Source organism: Boleophthalmus pectinirostris, unplaced genomic scaffold, assembly GCF_026225935.1.
Source record: "Boleophthalmus pectinirostris isolate CB_2022bp ecotype Guang Dong unplaced genomic scaffold, ASM2622593v1 HiC_scaffold_5, whole genome shotgun sequence".
NCBI classification, from domain to species: domain Eukaryota; kingdom Metazoa; phylum Chordata; class Actinopteri; order Gobiiformes; family Gobiidae; genus Boleophthalmus; species Boleophthalmus pectinirostris.
Window position 1 is genome coordinate 24,130,592 of NW_026571404.1, and position 10,358 is coordinate 24,140,949.

The following is a 10,358-nucleotide window of genomic DNA, read 5'->3' on the forward strand; positions in this document are numbered from 1 at the left end:
AGTCCAAGTATGAGGTCGATAGAGATGTTCAGTGAAAATGTATTTATGATCCATCCATGCATGAGTCTAGTTTTGAAATGGATTTGGGACAGTACACTAGGATTATCTGCATAAAACAACCAAACAAACTGATCTTAGATATTTTGCTGATGTCTGGCGTATGGGCCCATTGGTGATACTGGTGTTGAGACCAGTGGTGATGAAAAATGAGCAATTATACCATAACAATTCACAATTCAAATCAAAATGGTCAAATGTCCTCAATATGTCGCCTATAAACAGAAAGCTGAAATCCATACAATCCAACACTTTTCTCAACAGTTAAGTTCCTGATACCAATGGAGTGGTGGAGAGCTGGTGATTGTGCCCTGGAGGTGTTGGTGGAGCAGAGCTGGATGGTTCTGTTATCTGGTTGAAGCCAGTAGAGGTGAGCTCTTCTTCTGGGGAGTTGATAAAGGAGAGATGCTTCCAGTGTGAATCGTCAAAGGTATAAAGGTTTTAGACAAGCTTTTGGTATTTCAAATCTGAATTCACACCAGACACTTTCCCCAAGAGCACAGAAGCAAACCACTGGGGCCATAGTTGACTTTAGAAAACATTGTAGAATTTGGCAACTGTAATTGAAGCCGGAAAGAAAACTGTCCCTGGAGGAAGCACAGGAAGGATGTGTGTTACTGTCTCTGAACGTGTGTGAAGGCAGGTATTCATTACATTGTGGGGACTAAAATCTGTACACACACTTAATTCATGTAGGCTTTCTGGGGACCCCATGACTTAAATACTTTATTATTAGATCAACATATTTTTTATGTTCAGGTGTGGATTAAAACAGGTAAATGTATAGGGTTTAGGTAAAGACAACATTGGTTAAAGGGCCCATATTAAGCTATTTTCTGATCTATGTTATAATGTTGTTTCGTCATCAAAAACAGACCTGGAGTTGTGTTTTGTTTCAGTTGTGTTTTGTTTCATTCACACATCTTTAACACACAATCCTTGCACATTTAGGCTGAGTTCTTCTCTCAAACGAAAAACACTCTTGCACCTTGTGATGTCATGTGGTAATACAGGAAGTGCTCTACTGTGTTTTTAAACTACATACACCTTCACTAAAATCATTTGGATCATTTCAGCCGTGGAATTGCCAATCTCTATTTAACAAAAGGTAAAAGGTAGCTGTTAACATAAAAACTAACTCTTCATGACATCACAAGGTGGACCTGACCATTTTGTGCTTTGGAGTTGTAGACAGGCTAATATAAAAGCTTACTTAAACATGTGATGAATGTGGCTGAAACAAAACACAACTCCAGGTATGTTTTTGATGAGGTAACACAAGTTAAAGCTTTGCATAATATAAGACCTTTAAGGATCAGTCTCCAGAAAATGAATGTAAGCCAATGTAATGTCCCCAAGAAGCATGGAGACCAAACATGTGTGCGCGTGTGTGTGAGTATTAGAGCGCCACAGCTGTCAACATCTGGGTGCACAGACTGTGTTTGGCTTTCCAACAACTGGGTGAGATTAACATCAAAACACACAGTTTGGGTACAGCCAGAGGACACACACATAGTCAGTTACTACCCCTGAGGACCCCCACTTTCCAGTCCTGCTACTACCTTTTTCTGCTCTGTGTTTTGTTCTGTCTCCAGCACACGGAGGCATGTCTTTTATGTACACAAATACACACTCCCAACACATTAGCGCTTTATGTGTAAATGTGTTTTTCCTCAGGCAGCTTGCTCCTCAGAGACACGGGAGGAAGTACGTAGATTCTCCTTCACAGAACAAACTGCTGCTAACATCTGTGAGGAAGACGAGGCAGATGTGAAGAACGCTGGGTACCAAGGGAGGAGATGTCTTAGTCAGACTCTCCAGAAATCTGCATCTCCTACAGTCTGTCTCTTAGGAAGTTATCCATTTAAACTGACAAAAGCTATAAGGAAACATGTATAGGTTGTTTAAACTAAATTACAGTGAAATAAGCACGATGCACAGTTCCATTCATTTCAATAAAGAGCAGGAGAAAAGTCTTGTGGCTAAAATATTATAGAGTCGTCAAGTGATGATGTGACTTCTGGGTTCAACTGCCTGTACAACAACAAAAAATGCAATGGAAACAATCTGACACTAAAAAGTCACATCGTGTACCTTTAAGTAGCTACCTGGCTAAGCTTAGTTTGATTATTACCCTTGACATTGTACAATTCAGTTGTATTTGTATCACTCACAGACAGCCGCTGAACACTGACCCAGCAAACAGAAAGATAGATACAGGTTTAAACAAAATCTAGGGTGACAGTAACTCAGTTAGTAGAGCGTTTGTCCACTGAGCTGAAGGTTGGGGGTTCGAATCCTGTTCTCTACATAAACATCATTGCAGCACTTTCAGCATCCAAAGATGAGTACTGTTGTTGTATTCTTGGGCAAGACACTTAACCCCCCTCACCGCCCGTGTCTGGGTACACAGGTGTATGAATGTATGTGTGAATGGGTGAGTGGTTCCCTGATGTAAAACATGTTGAGTGCCTTAAAAGGTACAAAAGTGCTATTTAATATAACATGACCATTTACCATTCTGACCGCTAATTCTCTAGCCTGATTCATCAGCCGCTTTCACTTTGTAGAAACCGTCTGACCTCGCAGCAGTAGGATTCGTTTGCTCAGGGTAGGCAGGTACTTTTTTCCATTTAACCAATCACTGCCATTTGGTCGTGATGTGTGTAATGCACCGTTAATGGGACTAACTGGTATATTAAGGTTTTCCCAAATCCTGTAGGAGGAAGGGCAATAATGTCTCTCCCCTTGATACAATTCACAAAACATTCTCTTTGTTCTGGCTTTAAATCCTCAATTTCAGGAATCGTTGCCAACACGGAATGTATGGCTCTTTGCTGATTGGCTGGTGCCTGGACCGGAACCGTCTCGCTGTCCGGCGACTGATCTAGTCGCTGGAGAGAAATGAAATTGAGCGGAGGCACTAGGTGGTGCCAGCCTGGCTACTAATTCTCACCATTAATTCTCTAATTTTGAATTATTGAACTTACTGAAGAGAAAAAAAAATAGTGCAGACAAATAGTGAATCAGTAATTCCTTATTTTGCAGTGACGTGAAAGCCAAACTAATAAACATATTTTCAGGCAGACCAATCTGTTCATGATATTTTAAACGATTTATCATGAATTTAAGCTCATTCAGATGTGTCTGTGAAAAATAGATTATATCAAAATCATCTGTGTTTTCAGTAATTACAGATATAAACCCTTACTTAGTTACTACATAACAAATCCAACCTCCCATCCAGTTGTTGTTGTTTACTTGGTCAGTGCTGGAGGTCCCACAGACACAGGGGAAGGCTGCTGCGTGCCGTCCCACTGACAGCTCACCATATGGGGGGCAGCGGGCACTCTCTAAGCCCTGTGGAAGTTCGCACACATGGATGTCACAAACAGAGCTAAAGCACCCTGACAGATGCCATCTCTTTGGTTAGCGTAGCGCACACGGACACAGGCACAGGCCAAATCTGCTCCAGCATCACAGCTACACCCATCCAGATGATCAAGCTAATGGTAGCCCACCCAATGACTGTGAATGAATGTGTTTTTTTGTTTTGTTTTGTTTTTCTGTACTGTTGTTTTTCAAAATAACAGTCTGGCGCCGTATTTGTGCTGTTTCGTTTGTAACAGTGTTGCCCAGATCAGAGTGACCTGAATTTTGGAGTGAGGTTTTGTTTTTATGTGTGAAGTGAAATGCTCATTTATTTTATATTGCTGTCTGTTATTTCACAGTTGATGGTACAATGCCAGCTCTGACCAATGTGTACTGATGTGTTTTGGGCAAGTCACCTCATGTACTTTCCCTACCACTGTGTTAATGTTGAGGTGTGGTTGAGAGAAGCTGCTATCTTTTTTTTTTTTTCATGTTATTTCACAGTTGAAGGTACAGTCCCAGCTCTGACCTATGTGTACAGATGTTGTGTCTTTCGGCAAGTTACTTCGTGCACTTTCTCTGTCATTGTGTTACTCTTGAGGTGTAGTTGAAGGGGCCTTTAGGTGCAGATTGGCAGCCACACTTTCCTCAGTCTTCTCCCGTACAGTTTATTTCAGTATTGCCTATGTGTTTTAAAGATTTGAGTATTTGAGATATGAGTGTTGGGTAAGTATTAGGACAGTATAACTTTAATCGACTACTCTGTCATTTATCAGTATTATATTAGATTTAGTAGTGAATTGTGAGTTTACTTTTCTACTTGTGTAGTTGTAATTGAGTTTTTTTTTTCATTGCCATACACTCTCTTCAGTTGACTACTCACTGGACAGGGCATATCGACCTATAATACTTCAATCTGCTCTATGCATACATTATTGTGAAGAATTTTAGAAGTATAGAAGTACATCTATGATTTTTATGGGAGATTTCTTTACATCCTGTACTTCTAATGAACTTAGTTGTTTAATAAGATAGGTCTGGCAGAATTAATTCATCAAATGTGTATGGAAAAAGTAAATTGTGTGGTATTTTAACAAAGTAAAAGCAATTAGTTTATTCTATTAAACAGTTTGTCATACTTTTACATTATTTATTTATCACAATATACTCACTACACATTTTTATTTGCTTCCTTATTTAGCTGTTTTTTCTGCAGAAGAAACACTTGCACTTGTGAATTTACTAGGCTTGAATAATGAGAGTGTGGCTCTCTCCATTTAGCCTGAGGCCTACAGCAGTAACATCTGGGCCGTTTGGCAGCCTGGCTCCGCTGGCCTTGTTGGAAAGGCTCTTCAGCTCTGCTCCAGATGCAGGCAAGGGAGGCCCAGCTCACACAGATGGAGACGCACACACAAAGCACAGCCCACACAATACAGGACCCTCATATATTTATATACAAGTTGGCACCCTGCAAATCCAGCCCCCACTGGAGAGTGTCTGTGCAGTCACGTGCGCAGATGTGAGAGCAAATACAGATGTGCACAGAGGTAAGGGAGACAATGAGCCCCACACACAAACACGGACACAAACACATGCACACACAAACACGTACACACACATAAACACACACACCCAAGTCCAGTCCAGCCTCGGTCCCAGATGGAGACAGAGTGGCAGCTGATGTGGTGGGCAGCACAGCACATTGTTGGCACAGGTACCATGTTCTCAACAGCTGGCCCAGGTTAGGCATTCCTGGGAATTGGAGCCACAAGGCAAATGTTCCCGCTGGCTCAGGGCTGGCGCAGTAGCAGACAGGCTGGCAGGCTGGCACACAATCACCCATACAAACGCTCGGCAAAAGTTGAATCTGAGAGGAATGGTCATACATCTTGGAGGATGGAGATATTTCATTGCACTGGCTGTAACGTAAGTTCATAGCAGCACAACAAACAGCAAAATGGTTCAATTATAGGCTACTTCAAGAGTCCATTTTGCGCTATTTTCTGATCTATGCTATAATGTTTCCTCATCAAAAACACATTCACACATTTAACCCACAAATCCTGCATATTTAGGCTGAGTTCTTCTCTCAAACAGAAAACACTCTGTTCCACCTTGTGATGTCATGTGGTAATAAAGAAAGTGCTCCACTGTGTTTTTAAACTCAATACATCTTCACTAGAATTATTTGGATGATTTCAGCTTTGGAATCAACAATCTCTACTGAACTAAAAGGTAGTTGTTAACTTGAAAACTCCCACTGCATGACCTCACAAGGTGGAAAGGAGCATTTTGAGTTTGGAGATATAGACAGACTGATAATAAATAAAGGGTTACTCAAACATGTGTGAATGAAACAAAACACAACTCCAGGTATAGTTTTGATGAGGTAACAGTATTTTAATATGGCTTAAAGCTCACAAGAATCATTTTTGTGTAATATGGGCCCTTTAATTATGAGATACCTATTTGTTTAGTGTATATAATGATTTGATGCCACAATTTTCAGTGTTGAAACACTTTAAAACATTGCAACTACAGCATGTATTGTAATTTAGGTTGAAAAGACTTCCATTAGTAAAACAATAAAACACACCTTATAGTGGTTATAAATGATTCTGTCTGTATGGCCCCCTCCCTCTTCTTCCTTTGTGCTCCAGCATTAGCCCTGTGAGTGCCGGGGGCAGCTTCCTCGCCGCAGCTGTTGGCGAGCTGCTCTGACATCTGGAGTGCAGAGACAGGCAGACAGTCTTTCACTCAGGGCAGAGGCTACAGTAGCTCCTTTCATTTCAACATAATCTCCCACATCTCTGTGATCTCACTTTAAAGATTGACTCAGATCACACTGGACTGTTTGCACTCTTGGCCTGGCTGTGCAGAGAGCTGTGTGCAGGGCTGAGTGGATTCAAACTAGCGCCCCAGTGTTTCTTTATTCTATTTGCATGTTATTGGTTTGTGGTTTGAGGATTTTAGAAAATGTTTGGTGGGAAAATTAGTTTTGGTTTCCGTTTTGTCAACATTTGTTTTAATATACATCACATAAGTTTTGATTTCAGCTATATTTTTTATCTCTACCACTAAGGTTACTCCTTCAGTCATTCAGTTATGAAAAACTTAACCACTAAACTTAGTCACTTATAAGTAGCAACGCCCACTTGACACCAAAAATTATTTAAAATTAATTGAAAATGGGATCTTACAGGGGAACCCCTCCATGGAAGAGAGTGACGTCATCCAAACAATAACTAAAGCCTATAAAGATGGTAATCTTAAAATAATTTCAGCATTATATAAAGCCCTAACTAAAAACGATAAGAACACAACTCTAATAGTGAAGGAGAATTGGGAAAAAGAATTGAACATAAAAATTGGAGATAAAGATTGGTTAAACATGTGGCAGCATCACCACACCACCACCTGCTCTCGAACATGGAGGGAGTTTGCCTGGAAGAACCTGATTCGATTCTTTATTACACCTAAATTAAAGAGTAAGCAGTTAAGGATACATCAAATGTGTTGGCGGAAATGTGGAGAGATTAATGTAGACCATTCTCATATATTTTGGAATTGTGCAAATATTACTGTATTTTGGGAGATGGTTTGTGATGTACTGGGGCAGGTGCTGGGATATCCTGTCCCTTTGTCGCCTGAACTGGTCTATCTATGCAACTTCTCAGAAAACATTATTCACCAAGGCGATATATATCTTTTCAAAGTCATGTCATTAGCAGCCAAAAAATCAATAACCAGGAACTGGGGCACAACTTCTGTGCCTTCAAAGGATCAGTGGACATCTACAATAAAGGACATATATCTAATGGAAAAGATAACTTATAGACTGAGGTTGCAAGAGGCACAAATGAAGAAGAAATGGGAAAAATGGACATCATATATGCAAAAGTAGAATAATCAATGTCACCTAGGCTTCTGTTTTGTTTTATTTCCTTCCATTGTCATTATTATTTCTCCTCTTTTTATATTTTCTTATGTTTACAAACCTATCAAATATAATAAAAATAAAGTGATAAAAAAAAGAAAATGGGATCTTCTCCTTAATTTTAAATTTTGTATTTTGTATTTATATTTTTACCCTTTGTTATTATATTTATTGTGTGAGCTGAGTCTAAATAATGAGATTTGTTTCTTCCACCATCTGATCTGAAGGCAATATCTTACCAACAACCACATTGTTCCCACCTGAATTTTGGAGAACTTTCATTATCTCCTTATGGTTGTCCAATCAAACTCAACTGGAATATTAAAAAATGACATGTACCCTTTTCTCCCCTCATCTTAATTTTACCAGTTTAAAAATGGGTAAACTGAGCACCAATACCGATATACTGCCATTATTGTCTTTACCACATTAATAACCCTTAAATAAATCCTAAACCAAAGTCTCTAGGGTTTGAAACCTTAGAAACCTTGTAACAGAGGAGGACATTACCAATTTTCTGATATCCCGGCAAGGCCTAACAAATGATCCTTTTGTTTGGCACCAGATCTGGACTTTGGACAGACGAAGGCTCTTAATGTCCAGCAGGGTGTGGGTCTGTGGTGGGACGTCTGGCCAGATGTATTGGCCCCCTACCTCTGTCCTACCCTCCTCACACACACACACACACACACACGTTCACACACACACACACACATACACACACACTTCTCCACATCCAGCCGCACACCCAGACTGTTGGCTCGGAGGCGCCATTAACCAATTTAGCTTCCAGATGTCCATCATGGAGACACAGCCAAAGCCACACAGCTCTTCACGTACATGGGTGAGAACAACCCACACGCGCACATACATCCACAAGCTGTGATATACTGATGCAAGACCTAAATCACATTCATATAGATACTAATGTTTCCACTTTAACACATTGAACACAGCTTCCTTGGAAAATAATAGTGTGAAATCTGATTGACAAGGCATCCCACAAAACTCACTTTTTTTTTTACTTTTCAAAAAATGATCTTCACCATCTGGAGAAAAGGAGTGCTCCTCTTGATATCCAGGACCCCCAGACGCCAACGCACGCCAACTCACCCAACTCAGAAGTTTAAATTTCACGTCACAAAAAACATTTAAACCCAAGCACCAGACAAGCGTGCATTCACTTCTCCAAAACGGACAGATGCTGCACCTCTAGAGGCACAGAGACCCAGCAGATGTTTGCCAGCCAGTCAGATGGGCGAGCATTGATAGTTCATGAATATTTTACACTCAGTCAAAATGGCCGCATTCCAGACCGCCTACAACACAACAGCAGCCGCGTCAGGCAGGCCCAAGTGATCCCAGCATTAAATTGTATATGGACCCACTTCCTCCCACTGTCAGCTTAACAAACACAGGCATGGAGAAATCTCTTCTTTGGTTCGATGACACAATGAGTTGGTGAAATTTGAGAAGAAAAACCGAGAAGTTTGTTTCTCAATTTTCCAACGGTGAGTCTAGCAGAAGAGGTGTAATTTTGAGCACTTCTCAATGTGGGTTTATGTGATGGATGGAGAGAGATGGCACAGTGGAACTATTGTGAAGAATTCATCCAATAGTCAGTTTCAGTTCAAAATTAAAGGTGCACTGTGTAACTTTTCAGGTGGGAGATCTGTCAGCTATATAGCTTTGTGGAAAGTAGAGAGGGCCCACTTACTGTAAGAATTGGGGATGCAATAACACCATTTCCTCATTATTTCATTGTGTAATGGGGTCATGATATCAGTGAAAAACTCCAATACATTTTAGGCCTCAGAAGAACAAATAGGTTTTCCCTTAGTATTTTAAAGGTCCTGTATTACGCAAAATGGAATGTTATGAGCTTTAGGCTATGTTATAATGCTGTTACCTCATCAAAAACATATGTAATTGTGTTTTGTTTCATTTGCACATGTTTGAGTAACCATTTGATTATTTGATTATCTCTAAAGCTCAAAATGCTCTTTTTCACTTTGTCAAGAGGCGGCATAATTTTCAAGTTAATGGCTAAACCTTTCCCACTAGTTCAGTAGATTGACAATTCCAGAAATCATCCAAATGATTCTAGTGAATGTGTATGAGATTCAAAAACACAGAGGAGCACTTCCTGTACATTACAAAGTAGAACTGAATGTATTCTGTTTGAAAGAAGAATCCAGCCTAAATATGCAGGTTTTGTGTGTTAAACATGTGAATATATAGCTCCACTACAACAAAATACAACTCCAGGAATATTTTAATAAGGAAACATTATAACATAGATAAAAAAAATAGTGTAATATGGGCTGTTTGATAATCAATAAACATTGAATTAAATAAACATTATCTTTTCTCTGTTTAAATACTGTAAAGTTGGACCATTATGGCACTGATTTCTCTCTGTATTTGCTTACAGAGCCACACGTGTAATGTATTGTGTGGGTCATATTGAACAGTCCAGTATTATGTAGTATTATTGCTTTTGCTCTCTCAAATTTTTCACCCATTTCTAATGATAGACAAAGGTAGGTGCTCATTTGGAAAAGCATGATTTATTCTTGCAAGTAAAAGCAGGTTTTAAATTGACCAGAAATATTTCTCAGAGCTGCTTCAACACGCCTTTAAACTTTTCCCACCAGAGTTAAACATATATCTTTCTTGGGGGGTCAGGGGGGACTTTCAAAACATTTTATTTTATGATTATGGCAAAATCTGACTGTAAACAGAAAACACCTTGTGCTTTATTGACTTGTAATCTGAGTAATTTGCTGAAAAGATGTAGCTGTGGAGGGACACGTGCAGGACAAAAGAGATTTATCATGGAGGTTGTGTTTTTGTTTTTATTGGGCACAGCTGATTTTTGTCACCTGCTGTTTCTATCCTCACACAATGAATAAACCACGGGTCCCTCTGTCAACAACAGAAACTGAATTTAAGTCTAAACATTATCACATAATATATTAAGAACAGATTT